Consider the following 15,182-nt stretch of genomic DNA (forward strand, 5'->3'; position numbering starts at 1 on the left):
TAGTTTAGATTCGAACCCTAAGAAGGAGTGGTTCGTTCATGTTTGTAATCAAACAGGCCCTTTACTATGAAATTTTTTAACGAGTCCAGTATAGGAGAAACTCAGCGTTTTTCAATTTTAGAGAGTCTGAAAAACTTAAGAAGACTCCAAGGTTGAACATTTTCGTAAATTTGTCTCCCAAGCCCGAAAAAGTATAAAATATTACTTGAGAGAACCGCTTGATCTTTTACAACCAAGGAGTACTTTCATAGTTAGTGTCTTTGACCTGAAAAGTAAAAAGCGATCAAGGACACGTCGTTTTATTTCCAATATCGAATTTGAAACGACAAAAATCCGGCTATCTTTTCCTGTTTTTACGGTCAGAAAAGGGCTATAAGGGGACCGTCTTTTAATTCCGTTTTAATGAGTGTAAAAGAAACGCTCGACAATCTTTTCATGTTTTAGGAGTCAGAAAAGGGCTTAAAAGATGACTCCACGGTTTCACTTTTTCGTAAGTTTTAACGAGTTCGAAAAAATGATAAAAATGTACTCATGGTTTTCACTTTTTCGTAAATTTTAATGAGTTCGAAAAAGGGATAAAAATGTACTCATGTGGCCGATTTTCAATTTAATTTATGAGAAGGAAAAGACGGAAAGAACTCGGCATTTTCATTTGTTTTACGAGAATGAAAAATAGCAAAATAATCTCGGTATTTTCATGAGTTTAACGAGTCTTGAAAATAACTGAAATTGACTCGAAATAGGTTTCATTTTTACAAAAGCTTGAAACAGAGAAAAACTATGCTTCAAAGTAGTTTCATTTTTACACAAGCTTGAAACAGAGATAAAACTGTGCTTGATGCCCCCTAAGCATAACTGCTAGAGCACATGCCCCCCAGCTTCATTTCATTCAACTAAGTACAAGCTGGATGGAATGAAGGTTCATGTACGAGATTGTTTGAAAGACTTGACCTAAAACTATAAGAAAATTATGCAAAACATTGAAATAACTAACCTAAATATACAACTTAACATTTATGAGATCTAGTCAAACTCTAGATCTCAGATCCAGTTTCATGTTTACGCAAGCTTGAAATGAAAAACTATGCTTGTTATAAGTTCACATGCCCCCAGCATAATGACGCAAATCAAGGTACATGCCCCCCAAGCTTCATTGCATTCAACTAGGTGGATGGAATGAAGCTTTACTTTCGAGGTCTTAGAAAGACTTGTGGGAGTTGTTTCATTTTTTAGTGAGGTTGACACAAGAAAAGAACTATCCTCAAAACCCTTGTTTCATTTTTAAACGAGCTTGACACAAGATAAGGAACTATGCTCCTGACTACTCTCTACAATCTACCTAACAAAAAACTTTACTCTAAAAAACCTTGATTCATTTTTTAACGAGCTTGACTCAAGATAAGGAACTGTGCTCTAAGTTCACATGCCCCCAGCATAATGACGCAAATCAAGGTACATGCCCCCCAAGCTTCATTGCATTCAACTAGGTGGATGGAATGAAGCTTTACTTTCGAGGTCTTGGAAAGACTTGTGGGAGTTGTTTCATTTTTTAGTGAGGTTGACACAAGAAAAGAACTATCCTCAAAACCCTTGTTTCATTTTTAAACGAGCTTTACACAAGATAAGGAACTATGCTCCTGACTACTCTCTACAATCTACCTAACAAAAAACTTTACTCTAAAAAACCTTGATTCATTTTTTAACGAGCTTGACTCAAGACAAGGAACTGTGCTCTAAAATCCTTGATTCATTTTTTAATGAGCTTGACACAAGACAAAGAACTATGCTCATGACTGCTCTCTACAATTTACCTACTTAACCTACCCTTGTTTCATTTTTTAACGAGCTTGACACAAGACAAGGAACTATGCTCAAAAAGTTCGCATGCCCCCAGTATAATGATGCAAAGTGAGGTACATGCCCCCCAGCCTTCATTGCATTCAACCAGATGGATGGAATGAAGGCTTACTTTCAATATTTAACTTGAAAAGGGAGTTGTTTCATTTTTAAGGAGGTTGACACAAGAAAAGAATTATCCTCATACCTGATTCATTTTTTAACGAGGTTGACTCAGTAACAGGAACTATCCTCAAAACCCTTGTTTCATTTTTTAAACGAGCTTGACACAAGATAAGGAACTATGCTCATGTCTACTCTCTACAATTTACCTACATATCCTAAAATCTACCTGATTCATTGTTTAATGAGGTTGACTCAGTAAAAGAACTATCCTCATGCTAGCCTGTTTCATTTTTTAACGAGGTTGATACAGGAAAAAACTATCCTCGTTTAACTGATTCATTTTTTAACGAGGTTGACACAGGAAAAGAACTATCCTCATAGCAGTCTGTTTCATTTTTTAACGAGGTTGATACAGGAAAAAACTATCCTCGTTAGCCTGTTTCATTTTCTAACGAGGTTGATACAGGAAAAAACTATCCTCGCCCCTGATTCATTTTTTAACGAGGTTGACTCAGTAAAAAGAACTATCCTCTGGTCACTGATCATGGCTTCCAACTGGAAGAAAGACATGTCAATGGACACACCTTGATCATGGCTTCCAAGAGATCTTCATCAGAAGGAATAATAGTTCTCTAGAAGGAACACATGTCAAGGGACTCAAAAGGGATAAGAACATCGTGTTCAAGTAATCCCATAGAGTTTTCCATGTCAATTACCGTATCTAAATCAAAGGAAGATGAGCAAACAGTGAGAGGCTCACTTACATCGGTAACTGAAAACATGGGACCAGTTGCCACATAATTAACCCGTGGCAGGGTAGATACCACTTGAGAAACAGGAACATTTAAGGCTGTCATATTGTTGGTAGTTGAAAAAAGACTAGGTAACGAAAGCTGGTCTACAGTCACAATACTGCCATTGTGAGGGAAAGACATCACGCGAAAGAGTGTCGATACGAAAGCTTTCATTGCACAAACATAGTCTCTCCCAAGGAGTAAGTTGAAATCCAAGGGACCTTGAACTACTATAAGATCAATACAGACAGTTTTACCTTCCAAGGTAATAGAAAACTTAGGAAGGATCCCTAAAGGTTCACTAATGGTTCTGTTAAAAGCTTTCAGATTCTGTGTAATAGGCACAAGCTGAGGGGAACCCAAAGCTTTCCAAACAGTTGAGGATAAAATACTAACAGAAGCACCTTCATCTACCTGAGTACGATGTATGTCCCTACCACCAGCCTTGACAATGATTTGGAAAGGGATGGAGGAAGGAAGACGAGGTTCTGTCAGTCTATTCCAATCAAAGGAAAATACCTCAATACTTGGAGGGGGTTCTGTAGAAATAGGTGAAATGCCCCCCGACATAGAAGAATCTGATGTAACAAGAAGAACCTGAGCGGTATGAAGTTCACTTTCTAAAGGGAAAGTGGGATCGATCGAATGTGAAATTTAATCGACCACTTGATCAACTAATGGATCATCAACCTGAGTGACATGAGTTCCACTCTCCAATGGAAGAGTGTGATTGAATGTACTTGAAATTAGATCAATCACTCCGTCAGTTGATGGTCGGTTGGGAGAAAGTTTACGGTAACCAGTTGGAAATTCTTGCTGTGGAATAGTAAGGTTTTTCAACAATGTTGAGGCTTCATCCATGTGAGGGTAAATGTGAGTTTGATGACTCCCTTTGCATAACTTACAAGGAAACCTAACTTTACCCTTTTGCCCAGGAACCTGACTATCACTAGTTGATGGATCAATGGAAAATTGATGAGATTTTCCTGACCATACTTCCAAGACCTTTGGAATACCAGGACAATTGACAAGGAAGTGGTCACCCTTACAAATCCTGCAAGGGTATTTGGGTTTACGATGCATGCTGGAGTTTTCCTCAACACAACTAACACTTACAGCCACGGTTGGTTGGTTGACTTCTTTCTTATCTTGCTTCGTCTTCTTCTTCTTCTTCTTCCCTTTCTTCTTCTTCTTAGGCACCTGGTTACTAGCATCAAGGTTTTTACCAAGTGAAGAGGAAGAAATGGAGGAAGAAAAATTAGGCGAAGAAGGTAAAGGGTCAACAGAAGGTTGGTGATGTTGAGATGGTGAACTCTGTTGAGGTGAAGCATTCGGTTGAGGTGGAAAAATTGGAGTATTTTGGGCCAACGAAGTTGAAAATAACCATATTGGTAAACCTATTGTAAATCTAGGTAATGACAAAGTAGCCATATAAGGAGGACCAACATTTCCAAAGTAAGGAAAAGTACTAGGATTCTCATTAGGAGGGGTTCCTAGGTTGGTAAATTCCAAAACATTTGCCCCTATATTCAACTTCAGTGAATTTTATTAACAATTTAAAACTAAAATTAACAATTCACAATTCACACCTAACAATTAAAATTCACAATTCACACCTATGGTCTCTAAAAGTAAAAACAAACAAATTAACACGTGCTATCAAATCTAGGAGTCAAACCACACACAAACAGTAACCTTCCGGACCGAAAACACTAGTTGGTGATGAAATCCAACATCGCAGAATTCAGTACAGAAGTGGCGGGTGGAACAGTTACCCCGGCAACCTGCTTAATGAATAGACTAGCACAAGTTCCTCCACTTTAACCGTCTCGAGTGAAGTGAACCCCCCAGAAAATCCAAGTGAGTCTAGCCGACGTCTGCTCCAGGTACAGTGGGATCTTCCCTCCACCGTCACCTTGGGTAGAATCCTAAAGATAATGGTCACTAAGGTCACCAACAGCAACAATTATACCTGGGGGAACAGTCTACGACCCGATAGCACGCAAGGGCAGAGTAACAAGCTCAATCCCCTTGCCGGCTCCTTGACAATAATCCAAGGTTTACCGACAAGTGACCCTAGGCTCCTCGACAATAATCCGAGGTTTAGTGTTTGTAGTACGTGCGTATCTGGCGTCTTTCCCAATGAAGGAGGATTGATCCCCTCACTGGTTCGGACATGGTCTCGTGCTTCTCCTTTAAGAGGAGCTTTCCCAGAGTACAAATGAAACAGTTGGATTTATCCTACCACAAGATAAGCTACTTGTTTGGTTTTACTGTCTTGGAGAGTTAATTACTCTCCTACTCCAAGACACTAGCCTAAGCTATGTTGGTGTATCAGAGCCCTAGAAATGTAAAAATTACTAGATGAATTTTAATTAAGCGTTGTGTTATTAAGGTTGTTATTACTCAAATGGGTAAATGGATATGAAACCAATGGTGTTATGACCCGACTCAACTGAATGCAATCGAATATGATAATGTAATCTTTTCAATTCGATGAATCCTACCTAAAGTAAGGAGAGGGTTTCCATTCACTTCCAACAATGCAAAAATTGATCACTAAGAGAAAATATAACAAATTCTCTAATGCACTAATTTCATCAAGAAAAACTAATGCAAATCAATTTCAAAACCCTTTTTTTATTTTTATTTTTATTTTTATATGTAAATTCAAGTCAAAGAAAACTGATCTAAATCTACGATTGATTTTTCAGAATGTAAACTATGCAATTGTAATCTATGCATAATTCACTTGAAAAGTATGCAAATGTAATCTATGCACATTTTTCATTAATATTCTGAACCTGAGAATTCTAATTATGCAAATGTGATCTATGCAAGAGAATTCTCAAACACAAGACGATTCTAATGTAATCTAAGAACCAATCAAGTGCAAGTCAAGAAAATTGGGTGAGAGTTCCAAAGATCAAAAAATAAAAACACTCAAAGGTGATTAACACTCATACACAATTGTGAAAAGATTGAGACAAACCTCCAAGTAATGACCAAAGGAAATCAAATTTAGAATTTCTCAAAAAAGAGACTCAAAACACCCAATTGAGAAAAGCTTAAAGCAGGAATGCCAATGAAATTAGCCAAGATGAAAGCTTCTGGCAGGTAACCAGTGGATCTGGACAGCAAAAGCAAGCTATAAACAAAATCTAATAGGAGGAAAAGAAAAAAATGGAAATTTTCTAAGCTTTTGACAGGGGTACGCAGGCAGCCTGTTTGCACAGGTGCGGCCACGCTCTGTGTACACAGCAAAAGTGCGTACAGGTACGCACTATGCTTAACGCAGAGGGTGCGTACTGCTCTCAAAATCAAGAAAAATAAAATCTAACTTAACCCTAAGCTATTCCACCCAAATGCACAGTCAAACAGCCAAAAACCAGAAAGAAATTGACTCTTCTCAAATCAAAGTTTCACACAAAAGAGAAATCAATCAAATCATGGAGTTCCCCAGTGGAGTCGCCATTTTGTCATGCGGAAAGAGTCAATTTTGCGGAAAAAACCGACCTCCCTAGAAGCTAAGGCTTTCTAGTGACAAACAAGACAATTAAACACTATCTTTCCCTAAATACGCGTTTAGAATACAAGTAATCAGGTGTTTATAACATACCTTTAGTCCAACGCTTTGTAGTAGTCTAGCCTTGCCGATCCGGATGAGCTCCTCCTTCTCTTCGAAACCTGCATTCACTAACAAGAAAATGATTACATAGCACCTGAATAACTCATAAAATAAAACATATTCATCATACAGACCAAGGAGTATATGAAACAAATCATGTATAACAACTTGTTGAGAAAAATGAGCTTAATTGTCTTAAGTGGAAACAAAAGAAACCATTACAACCTGAGCCTTGGTGTTGCGCAAGTCCCTCCCAGGGTCCAGCAAGAGTTTTCCTTTACTTTGATCATCTCACCCACTTCCAAATGAAGCTAAGAAAGGATGGGAATCTCTCCTCTCAAGCTCTATAAGGGAGTCCTAATTTCAGCAGCATCTACCCTTAGGAATCTTCAGCTTTCAACCTCCCCTCCCTCTGGCCCAATGCCTGTATTTATAGTGCTTTAGAGGAAGTTAATCAGGTCCACCATGAATGGGATAAACCCCTCTTTCAATGGGATAGCTCCCCTCTTCATGGGATAAGTTCCACTTACATAGGGATGCATGAACCATCTGGAGGCGCTCAATCCACGTCAAACCATATTCTAGAATGTTCTAGAAATGACCACAAGTAACTTTTTTGAAGTGAAACTTGCACCTTTTGACCTTTACAGGAGTACGCACCCAGCCCTTTACATACAGAGCATACAAGTACGAATGTTTTATGAACTGGAGGTGTGTACACACAGGTAAGGCTAAGAGAAACTACGTAACCAAAGTTAATTGACTTTTAAAGGACTTTCTCTCTTTCTTGGAGTTTGACATGAGGAGCAGAGGTATGAGACTTGCCAAGGAGGATAGTATGACAGTTGATAGAGCCATACTAACTGTAGATAGTCATGGTGACAAATTTTAGTGTAACAGGTTTATATTTTGTTTTTGTGAGTTACTGCAATTATTTATATATTAAGGACTAGGGTTCGTGAAGACTGAAAGAAGCCCTAGAAGGCGCAGGAACCCATCACACTAACCTCTGGATGTAGAAACCTGGTTCTGTCATCCCCCAATACTGCTTTGGGTGAGACTGTAGCCTGCGCTACACAAGTTGTTGCCGAAAGGGCCAGCAAGTAGGGTTTTTTTGGTTGTGCAGCTAACTTTGAACCTGGGTTAGGACTACTCAAGCCAATAGGGTTGTAGAGCATCTCTCCACGTAATAATATATATGCTTAAGTATATAGATGGAAGTTGACACAAGTTTACTAAATATTGATTGATATGGTTACAAGTAATAATTTACCTTAATCACATAAACAAATCTAGATGCATTTTTATAAAATACAACCTCTACAACTAAAGGAATTATATCACCCTTTTATACACATAAAGGGTATGAGAAATCTAATAAATCTCTTAGAATAACTTCATCAAATATATATAAGATATTCATGGATTGGTATAATTTTAATGAAGGAATTGACAATGAAAGTAAGACTTAACTAATAAAGGGTATACTTTATTAATATTAAAGATATTTTATGGAGTAATACATAAAGTTTATGATATTGGTGGAAGAAAGTTATTGCCAAAACACACAAGACATGAAATTTTTGGGTGGATTATAATGATAGAAGTAGTTTCGTGCTTTAAATTATTAATGAAAGATGAATATAATGAACCATAAAGGAAGGGGAAGAATAATTATTCCAACTTGATGAATGTTACATATTCAATAAAAGATATCAAGTAGTGCTAAGTTAGGAAGATGATGAGACAAGCCAATATTTTTGAAAGTCATGAACAATGATAATTACTGGGATGTAACTATCCCTTTGTGCAAGTCAATTAATTAAACAATGCTGAATTTAATTAAATTCCCTTGGGAAAGGAAGAATACATGACTAGAGATTAGGGCTCAAGATGATGAGGCTCAATTCAAATTTAGCGATGTACTTAAATGAATACACCTATTGTTAAATTTTCAACTTCCTAGTTGAAAGAACAAGAAATCATTATTGGAAAGTAATTGACATCTTAATGAAAACATGACACTAATAGCATTGATGGGATAGCCTAGATCCTATATGGATGTGGAATAATATTATTCCATAGTTCATACTCATTGTTATACAAGGAAATAAAATTGAATTTTGTTGATGAATCGTGATAAGAATGCTTATGGTGTTTTCTCATGTTTTTCGAAAATTCTATGATAATTAGTTGACTAATTTATCTGTTGATTATTAATCGCATGATTGATATAATTAGTTGTATATTTTAATTTCAAAGTTGTTATAGACTTATATGATTTCGATAAAATCAGAGTATATCTATAGATCAATTTCTTTCACTAGGTGCATTATTATATTCTTTGAGAAGATATGTTCTTATTGTTTGCAGAAAGGAGTTAACAAAGATATTAACAATGTTGTAGTTTACTAACCTAATTCTTCCCTTGTTTATTTGATAAGCTATTCCACTATTGTTGCATCAAAAATGATTTTGTAGATATCTAGGTGTTGTTCAACAAAGATTGGTATGTTTGTTTATAGTATATGTAGAGATCAGTGTGATAGAAATATAAAATGATAGGGGAACATATATGTTGTTGATTATTATCTAATGGTTGACTTATTGAAAAAGAGGTCGATAACCTAGGGAATATATTTATATTCAGAGAATGTAATGAATTGATTTGTTGCAATGACAATAAGAATTTTCATTGATTGACCTACATGTTGATTTTTCCATGTTTGATTAATGACATTGTGTGATGAATGTAGAGGTTGTGTGTCTTGTTACATAGTATGTGTTAGGTCCCTATAATACTAGTGATGCCCCCATTACTATTGTAGTTGTATCCCTTATTAATATTTTTGTGCCTCTATTGTCCCCATATTGTTATTACTGTGCCCCATAGAATTCCTCTATCGTTATTTTTGTGCATTTATATTATTATTGTTAGGTTGGCTTGGTTATATTGTGACCCCTTATACTCCTATATATAGAAAGGAGGTTTTGTCATTTGTATCATCGAAGAATTGTTCATTTGTGTATGTAAAGGAGGTTGCCCTCTTGAAGAGGCTAAACTCTAAGGTGTTCAAATATCTTTTCTATCTTTTTGTGAGGTGGTTTCATAACATTTGGTATCCGAGCTTTGGATTCTAGGATTTCGTTGCTCCAAATAGGTCATCGTGGAATTTTCACTATAACTTTCTTTCTGTGAAGTTTCAGAATCAAAACAAAAAACCCATTTGAGACAAAATCACACTGAACCTTGGGCCTGAATTTCAGAGATTTTCACACTATATTTGCAGAGATATTATCTGAGGAAGTTGGCCTTTTTGCAGACTCTTGAATTACATTCCAAACAAGTGACCTTGGGAAAATCATCATAATGTTTGTTTCGAGTATCAGATTGACATTTCGTTAGAAGTTATAGAAAGAGGATGGACTGTAATTTCCTGTATATATTTTTTAGATACTAAGGTCAAAATAGTGACATGTGGCACTTCATACAAGTTCGCTCTTCTAGAAAGGTCTATAATTAGGTCATCTTGGAGATTGTGCATAACTCTGCCTTGGAGAATCTAAATTCGATCAAACTGGTAGCATTGGAAAGAGGATATAGAGGGATACTGTAGTTCACAATTTGATAATTGGATGATTCGAAATTACAGAGATACATCATATTCAATATTGAGCTCCTACAAAATGAAAAAAGGTGTGTAGTTTATTTTTTATTTTTGAATAAGCTTGGTTTGAAAAATTAGTTTGAAGGAATTCAAAGGGCATATTAAAGCATTATTATCGATAATTGATGCCCCGAGGAAAGAAAATACAAACACCTAGTAAGAAACCTGAAAGTTCTAACATGAATCATGAAGAAGAGGAAGAAATGCAACATGATATATCAAAATTACGAGACCAAGTGCAACAAATGTCACTTGCACAAAAAGTAACATAATCTAATATGGATGGTTTAAAGAAAGATTTAGAAGCTAAGATGGATGGTTTAAAGAAAGGCATAGAAGCTAAGATGGATTGTTTAAAGAAAGGCGTAGAAGCTAAGATGGATGGCATGGAAGCTAAGATGAATGGCCTGGACACTAAAATGGATGGCATGGATGATAAGATGGAAGAATTGAAGATAAATTTGAATAAGTTGCTACAAGAAATGGTCACTAATGGTGAAATGGTAGTAAAAGAAACTCATGATGAGAACAAAAGAAATGTTAATCATGATTTCTTAGACTCTAATGTGGGATCGAAGACCCACCATATTCCAAAAATCGATATGAGGAAGTTCGATGGCAAGGATCCTGCAACATGGATACTACAGATGGAGCAATTTTTCGATCTCAATAATATGCAAAACATGCAAAAGGTACATATTACAACTTTATATTTGGAACCAAATCAGTTTGTATGGTATCAATGGCTTTTCTCTCGTAAACAAATTATCACTTGGGAAATTTTTATGGAAGAAATGACAACACATTATGAGGATACAAAAAGCAACACTTTTTTTAGCCAATTGATAAGTCTCAAACAAAAGGGTTCAATGATGGAGCACATTGAAGAGTTCCAAAAATTGAACATAAGGGTAAAAAATATTCCAAAGGAGCATAGGATTGATGTGTTCATAGGGAATTTAAAGGATAATATCCAACATGATGTTTGCCTTTGGGAACCTGATTCATTAGAGAAGGCATTCAGGTTAGCAAGAAAAATGGAAAGCAAAATTATGGCAACCAGGAAGCCTACCACTCACAACTATAAAGATGGAAGTGTTGTTGTCCCTAGCCTTCCACAACCTATAAGAGTGACACCACAACAATTGGAAGAAAAAAGAGCAAAAGGGCTTTGTTACAATTGTGATAGCAAATACACTAAAGGTCATAAGTGTGCTGAGAAGAAATTATTCTACATAGATTGTGAAGAGGAAAAAGAAAAGGAACAAGCAAGGTCAAAATAAGAGGATATACTCTAGGGACAAAGCCTAGATAAAGAAGAAATGAATCCGACCATGTCTTGTAATGCATTGGCTAGAATTACCACTCCTCAAACCAACAAGATAGAAGGACATATCAAGAAGAAAATGGTAATAGTGTTGATTGATTCAGGAAGTACCCACAATTTTATTCATTGTAAGATAGCAAAAGAATTGAATTGCTTCCTATATCCAGCACGAGAGTGTCAAGTGATGGTTGCAAATGGAGGAACGATAAATTGCTCTGGAAAGTGCCATAATATCAAGCTATCCATGGGAGAATATGTATTGAATAGATGAATGCTTTCCATTCCAATGGGAGGTGCTGATGTTGTACTAGGAGTCCAATGGCTACAATCCTTAGGTACAATAGCTTTTAACTTTCAAGAAATTTTCATGAAATTTTTTGCCGAAGGAAAGGAAGTTGAATTAAGGGGTATTGTAGGGAAACTAGGAAAGATAATAAGCTGTAACAGTATGACAAAGCTTCTAAAAAAGGAACAACGAGGTGTAATTGCACAATTATGTTCGCTAGATGTGTCCACATCGAAATCATCTATTTCTCCAGATCTCCAAAAAGTCTTGGACAATAATTCCAAGGTATTTGAGACTCCCAAAGGTCTCCCACCTATTTGTGATCATGATCATACTATTCATTTGATTCCAGGAAGTGTTCCTCCAAACATCAGGCCGTACAAATATCCCTATGACCAAAAGAGTGAAATTGAATGTATGGTTGCAGAAATGCTTGAGACTGGTATAATTCAACCTAGCCAAAGTTCTTTCTTTGCTCCAGTAGTATTGGTGCACAAGAAGGATGGATCATGGCGCATGTGTCCGGAATATAGGGAGCTCAACAAGCTCAGTATTAAAGATAAGTTTTTTGATTCATGATCCGGATTAACCACAGTTCTCAGTTCATTCTGCCAACGTTTCAAACCCCAAAGGGGGTCCATCTCTCATTCTTATTCTTTCTTATTTGTCCTGATGATGGACCCCCTTTCGGGTTTGAAACGTTGGCAGAATGAACTGAGAACTGTGGTTAATATGGATCATGAATCAAAAAACTCCCACAGAAGTCTAAAATCTAACAAAAGATAAGTTTCCCATTCCTGCCATTGATGAATTGCATGGATCAATTTACTTCACCAAGTTAGATCTTTGTTCAGGATATCATCAAATCAGAATGAAGACTCACATTCCGAAAACAACATTTAGAACTCATGAGGGTCACTATGAGTTTTTGGTCATGCCTTTTGGCCTTACCAATGCACCTTCTACATTTCAACATTTGATGAATTCCATTTTCAAACCCTTCCTTAGAAAATTTGTGTTAGTATTTTTTGATGATATACTAATATACAACAAGTCTTGGAAAGATCATGTTGAACATGTTGATAGGGCACTACAACTATTGGAGGAGAAATAATTATATGCAAAAAGATCCAAATGTTTCTTTGGAGTACAAGAGGTGGAATATCTGGGTCATATTGTATCTCATGAAGGAGTTAAGGTAGACCCTAGCCAAATTAAAGCCATTAAGGAATGGGAAATCCCCACATCCATAAAGCATTTGTGAGGATTTCTCGGGTTGATAGGGTATTATCGCAAGTTTGTTAAGAATTATGGAAAAATAGCAACACCTCTAACAACATTGTTGAAGAAAGATGCTTCATGGACTCCAAAAGAAACAAAGGCCTTCGAACATCTTAAAGAGGCAATGTGCCAAGCACCAGTCTTAGATACACTAGACTTCACAAAACCCTTTATTGTGGAATGTGTTGCTTCTGGAAATGGAATTGGTGCTGTTTTATTGCAAGATGAAAGACCCATTGCTTTTGAAAGTTGTCCAATCAAGGGAAAGTATTTACACAAAGCTATTTATGAGAAGGAAATGTTGGCAATACTACCTGCACTTAATAAATGGCAAACCTACCTAATGGGAAGACACTTCAAGGTAAAAACGGATCATGATAGCCTTAAGGGAAAGAGTGTCATCATGGTGGTAGTTGATAGACTTACCAAGTATGCACAATTTTGTACATTATCGCATCCATTTAAGCCAATACAGTTTCTACGGAATTTATGGAAACAATTCAAAAGCTACATGGAAACCCAAAGATCATTGTAAGTGACAGAGATCCCATTTTTACTGGAAATTTTTGGACAAAATTATTTTCTTGTCTTGGTACTCAGTTAGCTCATAGCTCATCTTATCATCCTCAATCTTATGGGCAAACAGAGATAGTAAACAAATGTTTGGAAGGATATCTTCGTTGCTTTGTATCTGATAAATAGACACAATGGGTCAAATGGTTGCCTCTAGTTGAATGGTGGTATAACACTTCCTTCCATATTGCAACAAAAATGACCCCATTTATGGCACTTTATGGATATCAGCCACCATCCATCACATCATATTTAAGAGAAAATTCTAAGGTTCAAGCAGTGGAACATCACATCGAGCATTAACAACAAGTTCTCCAACTCTTAAAGGATAACCTCATGTTGGCGCAGAATAGAATGAAACAACAAGCAGATCAACATCACAGTGAAAGAAGTTTTGATGTAGGTGACTGGGTATTCCTACGGCTACAGCCATATAAACAAATGTCCCTCAAGCAAGCTAAGAAGGATAATAAATTGTCACCAAAGTATTATGGTCCGTACAAGGTGTTGTAAAATATTGGTACTATGGCATACAAATTGGATCTTCCTGCAGCTTCTCGAGTGCACCCAATTTTCGATGTTTCATGTTTAAAGAAGGTTATAAGTGAAAAGCTCCCTATTCAAACAATATTGCCAGAACTTGACGAGGAAGGAAAAATTATATTGGAACCAGAAGCAGTAATAGAAACAAGAACTCAACAGCTACGAAATTGATCCATTTCAAAGTATCTCATCAAGTGGAAGAACTTATCCGCTGAAGATTCCACATAGGAGGATGAGAATTTTATACAGAAACATCCAGAACTACTCAAGCGTTGAGGACGACACTTTTTTGAAGGAGAGGGGCATGTTAGGTCCCTATAATACTAGTGATGCCCCCATTACTATTGTAGTTGTATCCCTTATTAATATTTTTGTGCCCCTATTGTCCCCATATTGTTATTACTGTGCCCCATAGAATCCCTCTATTGTTATTTTTGTGCCTTTATATTATTATTGTTAGGTCAGCTTGGTTATATTGTGACCCCTTAGACTCCTATATATATAAAGGAGGTTTTGTCATTTGTATCATCGAAGAATTGTTCATTTGTGTATGTAAAGGAGGTTGCCCCCTCGAAGAGGCTAAATTCTAAGGCGTTCAACTATATTTTCTATATTTTTGTGAGCTGGTTTCATAATAGTATGCTAGCAATGAACTGAATGATGTATGCAGAGACTTACGTGATAGAGTTTTGTATGAAAATTTATATTCAGAGATGGTTCATGTTGCAGTGACAAAAGTATTATGGCATGATGAGATATTCACATGTTCTCGACCTTAGATCAATGATAGAGCTTTATGCGATAGAATTTATTTGTGAACTTGATATATGTTACTACTATTTTCCTTTTCATATTCCAAAGACTAGGTATTGTATAGTTGAGTTATTAATGTATGGTTTGTTGTGGAATGCTTGATAATGATCACTACAAATTTTTTGAGATAATCTTGGAAGATTGATTTGATACTTGAAGCATGAAGCATGAAGAGCTCGTGTTATGGTTGGATCTAAATGTTCACATGAGAAAAGTTTATACTGAGAAAGATAATTATGCTCATGTTTCTTATACTGAGCTCATGAGTTAGATGTTTATAGTACTTAACCATTTGGTACAACTAGGG

The sequence above is a fragment of the Pinus tabuliformis genome, chromosome 6, assembly GCF_031772625.1.
Source record: "Pinus tabuliformis cultivar Carrire ecotype Pingquan chromosome 6, CPIR1, whole genome shotgun sequence".
Taxonomy (NCBI): Eukaryota; Viridiplantae; Streptophyta; class Pinopsida; order Pinales; family Pinaceae; genus Pinus; species Pinus tabuliformis.